The sequence below is a fragment of the Melanerpes formicivorus genome, unplaced genomic scaffold (genome assembly GCF_026170545.1).
Source record: "Melanerpes formicivorus ecotype bairdi unplaced genomic scaffold, bMelFor1.0.p_v2 SCAF_2, whole genome shotgun sequence".
Classification (NCBI taxonomy): domain Eukaryota; kingdom Metazoa; phylum Chordata; class Aves; order Piciformes; family Picidae; genus Melanerpes; species Melanerpes formicivorus.
Window position 1 is genome coordinate 44,027,020 of NW_027142354.1, and position 12,218 is coordinate 44,039,237.

Consider the following 12,218-nt stretch of genomic DNA (forward strand, 5'->3'; position numbering starts at 1 on the left):
AGGAGAGGGAAGCCTCCTGCTAGAGTCCCTTCTGCCTGTGCTCCTTTTTCTTCTTTGGGCTGCTTTCCTGGTGAGTGTGACTGCTGTACCTTTGCTGGGCTGAGTATAACTATTTGCTTTACTTGTACATTGACATCAGTTTGGATATTTCAGTTTCTGGGACTCTTCTTCCCCATTCTCCTCTGCTGGGGTGAGGTTATCAGGTGATAGAGCAAGTGCTGTCATTTAGCCCCAGCTAGGGGCTGAATGCAGATGTACACTTAGGGGATAATATCGGTGTGCTGTTCAATTCATTCCTGTTAGAAATCAAAATCAAGCCATGCTTACTGGTCAAAACGTTGAAATGGATGATATTGGTTTCTGATTCCTCTGAGGTTACTGAAGTGTGTCTCATGCTCAGTCAGGTACTATGCTATATAAAAGCCAGAACTTAGCATTCATGTTGCATCAGATAATTGTTAATTCACTAGTCATTTGACAACAGTTTACTGGAATTGGTCTGTGAACGTTCATGGCTGGTAAAATTTGAGAACTATGTGAATTTTGTTTTGGTTGGAATTGGATATATTGTAACCAACTACACAAGAAAGATGACTGCACTCAGGAATCTGTCTGAGGTGTTTACATTGGGCTGAATTGTGGTACTGACAGAAAATCATGAAATTCTGATTTGAAGTTTCATGTAGAAGATCCTTGGGTTTCATAGGGGATGCTTTTCTCCCCATGCTCTCCTCTGCATTGGAACTTGTAATTTCCTGTCCTGTCTTTCAGGATCTCCTAATCAAGACAGTCACCAGAATATGCACTAATTTACGAAATTACATACGAGCTTATAGTTTGGGGTTGTTTTAACTAGCAAAGAAGAGAAGATTGCATAGGGGGACACTGACCAATTAATAGAAGAGATCATTATGTAATAGAAATAAATATTAATAGAAAAAGCATTACACAAACAAGACATTGGAAGCTTCCTTTGTGATAGCACAAGAAGGGAATACAAGCACATGCAATGGGACTGAATTAATAGTTATGTAGAATGTTCTGTCAGATCTGTTGAGTCATGGAGCACCCTTTTCAAATTAATATATATCTTTTAAAGTATACTAGAGTATATCCTGTAGTACACAATTGATCTCTTATTTTTCAAGGCCTGTTTGAGCTCTAAGCTCTGTGAATCAGCTGGTAACTTGTATATCAGAAATAAAGTAACTACCTAAATCAGTATGTAATAAAATCAAGTCCAGTGTAGCCTGAGGTACAACGATAATATATTATCAGGTGCAGTTTGCAGATAGGAGAAAATATCTTTAGCCTAATAAAACATGTAGTCATAACTAATCCCTTCCAATCTCTGAGTGGAAGTAAATACTTCACATCATTTTCTCTTGATGCACTTTTTAGGTTTCATTGGTGTTGCTGCAGATTCACATGGATTTATTTAGGATTATTTCTATTTTGGACCCACTCTGAAAGTTCAGCAAGATCAATGGAAGCCATCTCACGTATTGAAGCTTCTGCGTAGTTAGATGGTGTCATGAGAAGAAGCGTAAAATCCATCAAAATTTGTGAATGAAAGTGCAAGAGGCAAAGTAATAAATTACTTTCTGAAATAGTATCTCACGTAAAAGTGTTATAATAGAAATGAAATGAAACTGTAGATTTGCTCCTGCAGTCCAGGTTTGCTCTTTGATAGTACTGACAGTCTGTGCAGTACACAAAGCCACACTTAATGATGGTTTGGAATATTTTAGGATAGTGTTTTAGAAATTACTCAAAGCAACCTAACTGCACTTACTGAAGCTGGAAGAAGGTTTATAAAAGATGTAAAGCAGCTCAGTTTGCTGGTGCTGAGTGCTTTTGTAAGATGACTGGTAGTGCTGTGAGATGGGTTTGAATGTAATCCAGGTTTTGTTCTTGAAATTTACCTTAGTGTTTACCCTAACAGATAACCTTTAGGGTTACCTGTCACTATGCAACTAGTATTCTGAAAATCCACACTTTGCTTCTCTCCATAGATAAAATTGTTTAAAAAAATCTGTGTTGCAGTTTGGTTTGGGAGGTGGTGGGGGTGATGGTTGTTTCTGGGTTTTGGTTTTGGTTGTGTGGTTTTTAAGATTAGACCTGAGTCTATGTGAAATCTCCCACAGTTTTCCTAAAGTGCCATGATTTCTTGTTCTCAAGTAAGCTCCAGCTAATGTGTAATCCTTTTTCTATGAGAGAAAGCATAGCAAAGGAAAGTTGTCCACTTTTCTGCCTTCAAAAGAGACATCTAGAATACAGAAGGCAAAGTCTTCTGTCTGCTATTGAAAGGTCAAACTATACGGTGTTGAAAGTACAAAAGGATTGTCTGTTGAGCACTAGATTCAAACCTTTTGTAGACAATTCAGCTTTGCATGGAGTCTTTTGCGTTTCAGATTTGAAAACATAAAAGCAACAACAAAAAAGTGACTTGTTATGTTGACAGAGTAAGGTATGTTCTTGGACAAGAACACAGAGCAATATTTTGTCCAAAGTTAATAAATCTGGATGGGTACTGCGTGCCTTAAATGGACACCAAGCTTAGCAGACTCCAGCTTTCCCTGTAAAACGGAGTAAAGGAAGTTGTTACTGGCAGTAGGTAAGAAAACAGGGGACCTGATATCTCTAGCTGGATCTATAAGATCAATTTTTGCATCTGAAACACTTCCTATATGATTTTCCTTCTTGTGGCAAAGGAAAACAGCCCTTTACACTGGACACTGTCTGCAGGTAAAATAGTTTCATATTCCCAGATTTTTGAAGAAAAAAAGAAGGAATCGTCCCTGTAATAGCTACAGTTGTTTGGTGGAGCCTCATAGGTAAATAGCACATGTATTGCATGGGTTTTTTTACTCAGAGGTGAAACAGACAAATGAAAACTACTAAAAAGACTGTCAGGTGGTGGCTTTTTTATTTTTGTTCATCTGATTTGAATAAGAGAAATAAGGGTTAGTTTAGGATAGGACTAATATAATTTCATGTAAGAGAGGATGGGCTGGAGTCTGAGATCAATTCAGCAACATACTATAGGAAATTACTTACTAAAACTGTTATTAGAAAAGAAGGTGAAAAAGCACAGCCTTAGTGTATATAAATATTTAGTGCTAATGGTAGAATAGAAATAACAGCATAATGCCATGTGCTTAGAAAACTCCACATCTAATACAATACATGGACTGGATTTGTTTTGCAGGTTTATGCATTCAAAGCACCTGAAAAGCTGCTTTGGATACTGGCAGGATACAGAATTTGAAGCCTAAAGGGAATTGAAAATGAATTGAAAATAATGATAGAAAATTTGTTAGGGATGAGGAGATAAGTATTTCAGAGTACTGTGAAACTAGGAATTTTCTGACCTAGAGTAGGTGTCCTTCAGAGAAGACAAATGCTAGCTTTAGAACAGCAGTGAAGTATGATTGTGATGAAAAGAATAAAAGCATAAATATTTTACAGAACTCTTTGAATGAATGCAGATGTCGTGATAACCCAATGAGTTTCCAGTTCATATTCCAGGTTATGTTATGTTTTGAAGATTTTCTGAATAGGTTATTTATGATCACTGTTTATCCTCAAATTCATATCCTGTGTGGGCTGCAGAAAACCAGTCAATTAGTAGTAGCAGGGATGTTTCAGGGATTAAGGCACTTGGATGTCTGTTAATCATGTGAATAAATAAAAATGCCAGGATCTGTTGTTACCTGGATACCAGGGACTGTTACTCAGAAGATTTTGATCTTTTATCACTACATAGAAGTTTTTCCTCTGAGTCTGAAAATACCTACTTTGCACTTCTAATACTCTATTGGATGTCTTTCTGTTAAGTGAAGAAAAGAGTAACTTGTGCCTGAAAGAGACTCAACATCCTTCAGTTCCAGGGCTGAATGGTGTTTCATCATCATTGTCATTGTATTCCAATATCATGCATTTGAAATCTCCCAGTATTGTGCTGTCTGCTACCATCCTGAGATTGAACCACGGTGGTTTGTTTCATCTCCTTCCCCAGTGAAATGGGGACAGGTACTGAAAAAGAATCCTGCAGAGGTTTGTATGGCAGGAGAGACCCTGTACAAGTGCCTCTGTCCTGAGGCAAATTTTCTTTGTGCTGAAATTCTTGAAGAGCAGAGCATGTCCCCCTTTAATCAGTAGAAGTGGACTCATGATGATCAGAATAAATGACAATCAAAAAAGTATTTCAAGAGTTTGTAGCACATTAAGAGTAACTGATGAAAGATTGCTGACCATGTCATGGAACGTGCTATTAGCAGACATGGCATCCCCTTTAGACATGGTAATTTTATTTGCTGAATGAATTGGAAAAGACTGTGTTGTAACTTTAATGAGTCAGTATGAGGTTAAAATAACTTGCCAACACATTCATGCATTTCAGTTGTTTTTTACACTGCATTTTACATGAGGGGAAATTGCAAACAGTAAATGTCAAGGATTCACTTGGGGCATTACAATTTCAGAGGCATGAAGCTAATACATATTTGTCTCATTACTGTCATCAGATTAAAGTTAGTCCATGGATGGCAGGAGCTCATAACTCAGAGGAGACATAGTTACAAATGACCTATGGGAGGTCACAGATATCACAACTTCCTAAATTCATATTACAAACGTGTCATTAATAAGAAATGAGGAAGATGTTGTTCATCGTCTTTTAAGAAGCTGCTTTTCACTGAAAAGGAGGTGAAAGGTTTTGTATTTCCACGTCTCAACTCTTCACATCTTTGTTAGATTATAGTGCATGGGAGTAGAAAGGCAATGCAATCCTTCTGGATATTTGCTTAAGTCTTGCCTTATTCATACAACTAAACCACTCTATGTAATTTGCCTGCTGATATTTTGCTTAAGTATCTCCAGAGTACTGAGGGGCAATGAGGGCTTTTAAATATGCTGTGAGCAATGGGGGCATATGCTGTGCTTGTAGAGGTTGATAGCCTTGTTTTCATTCCCATTGAGATCTCAAACACAGAACCCAATACAGTAATTTGTAGAGGGGTACATATTGTATGTGTACTCCTACTGTATTGGCTTATTCAAGTTACTACTTACTCCTGCATCTGAAATCAGCTAGATATAACTTTAACTGAATTCACCCAGCTTTTCACATAGGTTTTTAAATCATGTTAAATATTTTGCATGTTTAGGATAGTCATTGATTAGGTAGAATAATATAACCAAGCTACATTTGCTCAGCCTGTTACAACAGTGTGGGTTTTGGACTTTTTCTAACTATACTGGAGTAATGTACTGTAGGTAATCATCTACTGAAGAGGGTGTTCAGAAGTTACCATTTAGTATGTACAGCTGCACACCCTAGCTGCTTGCCTGCCTGTCGAGTGGTGAGAGCTATAGTTAATGTATAAAATCATTCATCTGACAACTGTGTCATCTTTCTCTGTATTTCTAGGTACAATTTTAGGTGTCAGCTTTGATTCATGAAGTTACACATAGTTTGGTTCACAAAGTCATAGATGGGTATCTGATAGGCTGCTTCTCTTCCTGTTTGTACGAAAGGTGTGACACTAAGGGGCTGAGTTGTTTTCAGTCACCTGGCATACAATGGGTTGCAAAATGTGCTTGAGAGTTGTTTTATAGAATGGTCTGTAATAAGCATACATAAAAATCAATATTGTTCACTATAAGAGTTACAAGTATTAGCCAAGTGTTTTAGCTCATTCATTTAAAGTTAATTTTTAATGTCTGACCAAAGTCAGTTCAAGGTATCACAGAATGTAAGGAAGTAACTAAATGAGGAACTGTGAAGGCTGAAAAATATTTTGTGCACTTTTCCAGCAGAATATGTTTTCTCCTCTCTGATAATGTCTCCAGTGTGAGGTATTTGGGTTTAGTCCTGTGGAGCAGTTGTTAAAACAAAGCCCTGGAGAAATGTCATTGCATACATAGGGATTTTCTCTGGACCTAGTACTGAAATACTTTAAATGGCATTGCTGTCTGCTTACTGCTTTCCAGAGAAATGGTGAAAAACGAGAGGAGAGTGAGTGTGGAAAAAAAGCTTCACTGAGAGTTAACAAGGACAAATTGAGTTAAGAAAAAATGGAGAAAACTAAGAATGTCTTCTGAGTACTACCTGGTTTCTGAGATTACAGGGTGTCAAGTTACATAGAATATAAATTCAGGTTATTTTACATACATGATTCTTGTACTTCCTGAAAGTGAAAAGTGTGTGATGATTGGGTAGGTTCCTAATAACTGCAAAAAGAACAGAACACATGCCCCTGTTCACAAAAAACAAGGAGGAGCATCTGGGGGATATACAGGCTACCCGCAGAAGGGCCAAGAGATCAGCCTAGCAAGGGCAAATAGGGCCTGATGAATCTGACATCGTTTGCTCTCGTGATGTTTTTCTTGACTTCAAGACTTTTGGCAAGGTGGTTTCCTAAGATGGGGATTAGTGACTGCAAGGTGTGTGGGAAATGGGCTAAGCTTCTCGATGTAAAGTTAGTGGCTGGTTGCTAACAGCAGCATCTTGCAAAAGTAAGCCAAGGGTTATTAAAAATCTTTTAGTAAAACAACATGGATGATATGAAGGGATGGGATACTCTGCAAATTCATGAGCGATACCAAAACCAGCACAGGGGTTATGCTACATAAGAGTGCTACTATTAACAAGCTGGAAACACCATGTGGTAGAAACCTAATGAAATTCGACACCAAGGGTTCAGTCTTGCATTTGTCACAGAATAACCCGATGTAGTTTCTGAGGCTGGGAACAGGCCAGAAAGCAGCTTTGCAGAAAAGGATGTGCAGGGGTGTCTGTTGAACAACAACTTGAATAGAAGCCAACAGTTTGTGGCAAAGGCTGCAAAGCATGGAGTATAGACAGCAGGGCAGGGAAATAGATCTGTGGCCCTATCTGTGCCCATTTTGGGCTTCCTCTGTAGAAGAAACACATGGACCTGGTAGAGTTAAGTCCAGCAGAGAGCCTGGGAGCTAACCAATTTGGGGCTGGAGCACATCACTTTTTTTGAAAGGCTGAGCACTGGGTCCATTCATATATAAGGAAGAGGGGAGTCCTTTTGTTCAAAATGTGCCCCAAAACCTCAAGCCAAATTAAAAACAACTAATCAACCAAAAACTGTAAGAAAAAAAAACTCCTGAAAACACTTCCACCTCCTAAAAGAAAAAAACAAAAATGGAATAAACTCCAAATTATCAGAAGTATTTATGTTAAAAAATGGTTTCAGTCTTTTCAAACTAGAGCACTTTATTTTTCCCCTTACAGATGGGAAAGAAGACTCTTAAAACATGCTGTACTGCTATGATAACATATTGTATCTCTTTGTGCTTACATTATAGTAAAAGGATTTTCACAGTATCACAGTGTAAATAAGGTTGGAAGAGACCTCAAGGATTATTGAGTCCAACCTATCAACACAGACTCCATGACTAGACCATGGGACCATGGCACCAAGTGCCACGTCCAATCCCCTCTTGAACGCCTCCAGGGACGGTGACTCTACCACCTCCCTGGGCAGCTCATTCCAGTGACAAATGACTCGCTCAGTGAAAAACTTTCTCCTCACCTCTTGTCTAAACCTCCCCTGGCGCAGCTTGAGACTGTGTCCCCTTGTTCTGGTGCTGGTTGCCCGGGAGAAGAGACCAACACCTTCCTGGCTACAACCACCTTTCAGGTAGTTGTAGAGGGCAATGAGGTCACCTCTGAGCCTCCTCTTCTCCAGGCTAAACAATCCCAGCTCCCTCAGCCTCTCCTCATAGGGCTTGTGTTCAAGGTCTCTCACCAGCCTTGTTGTCCTTCTCTGGACACATTCAAGTGTCTTGATGTCCTTCTTAAACTGAGGGGCCCAGAACTGGACACAGTATTCAAGGTGCAGCCTAACCAATGCAGAGTACAGGGGCACAATGACTTCCCTGCTCCTGCTGGCCACACTATTCCTAATGCAGGCCAGGATGCCATTGGCCCTCTTGGCCACCTGGGCACACTGCTGGCTCATATTCAGCCTACTATCACTCAGTACCCCCAGGTCCCTCTCTGTTTGGGAGCTCTCCAGCCACTCTGACCCCAGCCTGTAGCTCTGCATGGGATTGCCGTAGCCAAAGTGCAGCACCCGGCACTTGGACTTGTTGAATGACATTCCATTGGACTCTGCCCATCTGTCCAGTTGGTCGAGGTCCCTCTGCAGAGCCTTTCTACCCTCTAACTGACTAACATCTGCTCCTAACTTGGTGTCATCTGCAAACTTGCTGACTGACTCACCACCTCATCCAGATCATCAATGAAGATGTTAAAGAGGACAGAGCCCAGTACTGATCCCTGGGAGATGCCACTGGTGACTGGCCACCAGCTGGATGTGGCACCATTCACACTCTCTGGGCTCGGCCATCCAACCAATTCCTAACCCAGCACAGAGTGTAGTGGTCCAATCCATGGGCTGACAGCTTAGGCAGCTGTTTGCTGTGGGGGACGGTGTCAAAGGCCTTGCTGAAGTCCAGGTAGACCACATCCACAGGCCTCCCCACATCCACCAGACGGGTCACCTGATCATAGAATGAGATCAGGTTGGAGAGGCAGGACCTGCCCTTCCTAAATCAATGTTGGCTGGACCTGAGCCCTTGGCCGTCCTTCAGGTGTGCAGTGATTGCCTCCAGGATAATCTGCTCCATTACTTTCCCTGGCACTGAGGTCAGGCTGACTGGCCTGTAGTTTCCAGGTTCCTCCATCCGACCCTTCTTGTGGATCGGGACCACATTGATGGGGGTTGTTTATTTATTTATTTAAAGCTAGAAATGAGGAATCTTGACTGTCTAATAAGCAGGTTGATTAAAGCAAAAGATGAGATATATGCAAACATAAAAGCTGCAACAATTAATTCTGTGTACCTTAAAACAAACCAAGAGATGTACCCTAGGAAGATGTAAAATATTCCTATATGGCACAAATCTGAAGCCAGGGAAGACTTACACAGGCCTGGAAATACACCTATTACAAAACGTGTTTCTGTATTGGATGGCAAAGGGGGTTGGCTCCTCTGAAATGTCACATTTGTGATGGAAGGGAAAAACAGCTTAGAATTTCTTAGGTTAGCTGGAAAAAAAAAGGAACCAAAAGTAAACATGCACATTTGCTGCATTTTCTAACCTGGGAGGGGTAGGGGTGTGTCTCTGTGTCAATCTAAACTTTGTAAATTTCCATGCAAATACAACCAACTCTCAGTCAATTAAAAATTCTTGGTATGTAGGAAGAATCTTAACAATAATTCTCAGTAATGTAGGAGATTTCACTCACACCTGCATCAGACAATATGGTTTACATCTCTGTAACATTACCTGGGTGTTTCAGAACATGAGGAATGTGGGTGTGAGCCTGTTCTGGTAGAAAACTACTATAGGTGGCTACTGGATGTACCTCAAGAACAGTATTGTAGGTATTTGTGATCGGTGGTTGTTTTTTGAATCTTCTGGTGGGGACAGCAATGCAAGATCTAGGCAGTATTCTAGAACTGAACTGAGCCTGTAACTTTAGGATGTGAAATGCATGCTTCCTCAGATTGAGCACTGTCAGGCATGTTTGTGGAGACGGTAAAACCCATCTCAGACTCGAGATTCCAGAGCAATTTGGCTCTTACTTGTGTTATCCCCTAAAAATTTTAAGGGTCTTGTAAATACCTTCACTTTCTGTCAGCCTATGATCCTCCTATTTCTCCTGTTGCACTGTGGAAGAAGAAACTGTACTAGATAAAACTGCAAAGTCTTTCTTTTCCAGTAGTAGTCAAACTGATTCAAACCTGAAAAGCCAGAGAGGCCTGGTAAATGTCACCACTACTCCCTCCTAAGGACAATCAGCATGCTGAGCTTCTATAAAAACAAAACAAAAATTATCAGCGTGGAGTCAATCTATTTCCTTACCATTTCCATTTAAGAATACAGAAACAGTACAAGGTTATCACAAGTTTTTTTCAGTGTTCTTAAAATCAGTAAGCTGGAATCATACTGTGGAACTAGAGACATCTTGATTCATCACCGAGTAGATCCCTCACAACTTCCAGTTACTGCATTGAGATTGAACTAATGAAAAATGTTTTGCTGGACTGTATCAATGTGCTGCTATATCTTCCATGGGAAAGTATTCATTTAGAGAAAGGCAGACAAGTACATTCCTCTAGGTTTCATAAAATCTTCTAGCTCACCAAAAAGAGAAAGATAAATGGCCTAACACCTGATAAAAGAAGGCTGTCAAGTAGAAAGTTGAATATCATCCTTTTTCTAATTAATTTTTCTTGTTTTGTAGTATTGCTTCCTAATGAAAGCTTGGACAGAGGATCAGTCATTCTGCCTCTTTCTTTGTTCTTTTTTTTTCTTAAAGAAAGGTAATGTAACAGAATAACTATAGAATAAGAAATACTCAATGTCCTGCAGTGACAAACCCCAGAACATGCCCTAACCAAGACAATGGGTTAAGCACCTGTGAATGTGTAAAGTTGGGCACTTCCTGGGGTCTGGATGATCCAGATAAATGTGTAGCATGTGTAATTAACCTTGCAACATACCTGTGAACTGTGTCCCTGGCCATGTTTGGATATGCCCCATCCTATTGGTTCAGCTATCAGTTTTCTCTGTGCCCTCAAAGGGCATTAATTGTCTTTGGGCAGTATTTAAACCAGCCAAGATAGTAGGCAATTTGCTTTGTTCTCACCCAGAAAGCAGTTAAGAGTTGCTTCAGAGTTGCAGCTGAAGAGCCTGCCCTAGCAGGCAAATTATATCTGCACCTTGCACCTGGACCAAGACAACCAACACTCCAAGAACCCTTTACTAGAGGCAGAAAGGCGAAAAGCCCCAAGAGAACTGAATCCCATAAGAGCCAAGGAAAGGCTACAGCCTGACAATGGGGCACATGAGAGAGAGGCCCTTTAGCCTGCTCCAGACTGTGAACTGTGCATGAGAAGAGAGAGGCCCCTTAGTTCTCCATGAGTCAAGAGCTGCTTGAATAGTTACAGCATCTGGGAAGATCCCAACAGAGGGACAGTCCATGAGTACCCAGCTGGGTTGCTACAGAATCCCCCTTGTGGGAAGCTGCAGATCGCGGCACCAGAATTTCCAATTTAAATTGCTGTATTGGAAGTTCTCAGCTTTGTGCTTAAATCATTTAACTGTCATTTGTGGAATGTATTACTCTCAACTGAATAACAGAGCCTGGAAGTGTGCTTTGTAAATAAGTTACAGGGCCAAAATACAGAATGTAAAATATATGAAGATATATATTTTATTACGCTGTAGCAGAGAAAGAAGTTGTATGGACAGAAAACTAGTCTGGCATTTTGCCCTCTCCCATTGTCTGTCTGCTGAGTATGTACCACCGCTAGGAGACATGGTGGCCAATTGGCTGGTTAAGATGCACACTGAAATTAGTTTTTTTCTCCAATTATTTTGATAGTTAAAATGAAGTGTTCTTTCCTCTATCAGTAATTTAGGTCTTTAATTTTTGGTTGGTATGCAAAGGTATCCCTGGGATATTTCCAAGAAACAGTTTTCCAGCCTGCCACACAACTGCAATCTAACCCATGTAAGCCACATACCTGTACTACCTGTGCCAATTTTGCAGGTAACTTGAACATTGTTAATTAAATATTGCTGAGGAAAAGCACTATTGGACAATCCGTGTTTCAACTCTTCCTACAAGAGTAGTCTCAGATTGATGAGTCACTATTCATTTCATTTGAAGCTTTGCATGCCTGTTGGGTTTTTGTGGGTTTTGTTTTGTTTCCCCCCCCCCCCCTATGTTATCTGTCAGCTAAGAATAGCTCTCTTGCAGAAGTGACAGAACAAATTTTACAAAGAAATAGAAAAATCTACTGCTGTGAACATGTCACTTCAGGCAAAACAGTTGCTTGTGCTGGCTGGAATGTTACTCTGATGTCTTTAAATAACTTCATTAGTCAGTAAGATATGGTTTAATTATTTAAGTGACAAAAAAAGATGAGTTTTTGTTATTTACATCTACCCACTGTTTACTCTTTTTAGAGTATTTCATTATATTAGAGATGAAAGCACTTGCAAAACCCCATCCGGCTGGCAAAATATCCTTTTGTTTATAAAAACAGAAGCTTTTAGCCACTGCAAGCTCTTGAATGTTTCCTGCTGGGATCCTAAGCTAACATTTTTTGCCATCAGGCACCACTTTCAGCTCCTGGGAGCCTGCTGTCTCCAAAAGAGAC